Raw genomic sequence first — 1,230 nt, 5'->3', positions numbered from 1 at the left:
ACACATTGCCGTCGAATTCCAGCAATGGCAGAGTGCAGCATATCCACATACATGGTTTATAACGATGAACTGGTTGTGGATTAGGAGCGCCAGTTCTTGTAACCGTCTCATTTGCATATTTCCTCCGAAGTCACTCGTACCAGCGCCACCTATGGGCTGTTTTTTGAGTTACTATTTTTTTCCTGTCAAAAAAATTCCCGTGACCTAGCGATGCTAACCCTGCAAACCGTTTTTTTTTTCGGTTTTTTTTCTGGTTTCATTTATTTTTAAACTAAATTTAAATTTTAAATGTAAGGTTCTACGGACTTTTTGCCCACCCTGTATTTAAAAATATTTAAAACTACTTTTTTATTACATTTTCTCTTTTTTTTCTTCACTTTTTCAGCATTTTTGAATTTTTGAATTTTTTATTTATTTTGACATTTTGCACTTTTTAAACATTTTGAACCCTGTTTCCCCCCCCCCCCACCCCAGGCTGCTTATTTTTACACAAATTTTTGCATTCTATATGTTTGTTTTTCTTTATGCGCTTTGTGTATGCGCTCCTTCTAGGTTTGCACGTGAAATAAAAGCATATGAATATGAATCAAAATTCAACCATTCCAATTCAAAAAAAAATGAAATAAAAGCTATTCAATCCTGTATTTTATTGACAAAAACCACTTCACATTTTATCCTAAAAGTGGCAAAATATGCGAGTTTTACATGGTTTCGAGGGCTGAACAGTCCAGCCCTCGCCTCTGTTGCATAGACGCTTTCATGGTTATTATATTGTAATATTCAATATTACAAATTATGCTGAACAATAATTAAATACCATTAAATAATTCATTATCGAAAATTTCTTATAGACTGCCATTTTACATGACAATCTAAGAGAGAGAACTATGTTTTTGTATCATGTAACGCAGCGTTTCTCAACTTATGTCCATAAGAACTTGCGAAATCCTATGCGACGATGGCATAGGTGGTCCACAGGTAGACTTGATAAAATTATTCACCTGTTGGCTTCAAATAAAAAATTATATTTTCATACTTAGGTTCACCATACATCCCCGAGGAGGATGCAGGAAATTGCAATCCTATAAATACGGGATATCACTAAATTTTGCAAAAAAATTTGCAATTCATTACCTTAAATGCAGTTTGCTAATTATTGCCAAAATTTTCTGAAAAGTGTGGAAATAAGAGGCTGGTATACAAATTGCAGTCAACGCAAATATATTTCAC

The sequence above is a fragment of the Pholcus phalangioides genome, unplaced genomic scaffold (assembly GCF_987345545.1).
Source record: "Pholcus phalangioides strain wild (caught in Gottingen) unplaced genomic scaffold, Ppha-v1.0 ptg000014l_1, whole genome shotgun sequence".
Taxonomy (NCBI): Eukaryota; Metazoa; Arthropoda; class Arachnida; order Araneae; family Pholcidae; genus Pholcus; species Pholcus phalangioides.
This window is presented reverse-complemented; position numbering follows the sequence as displayed.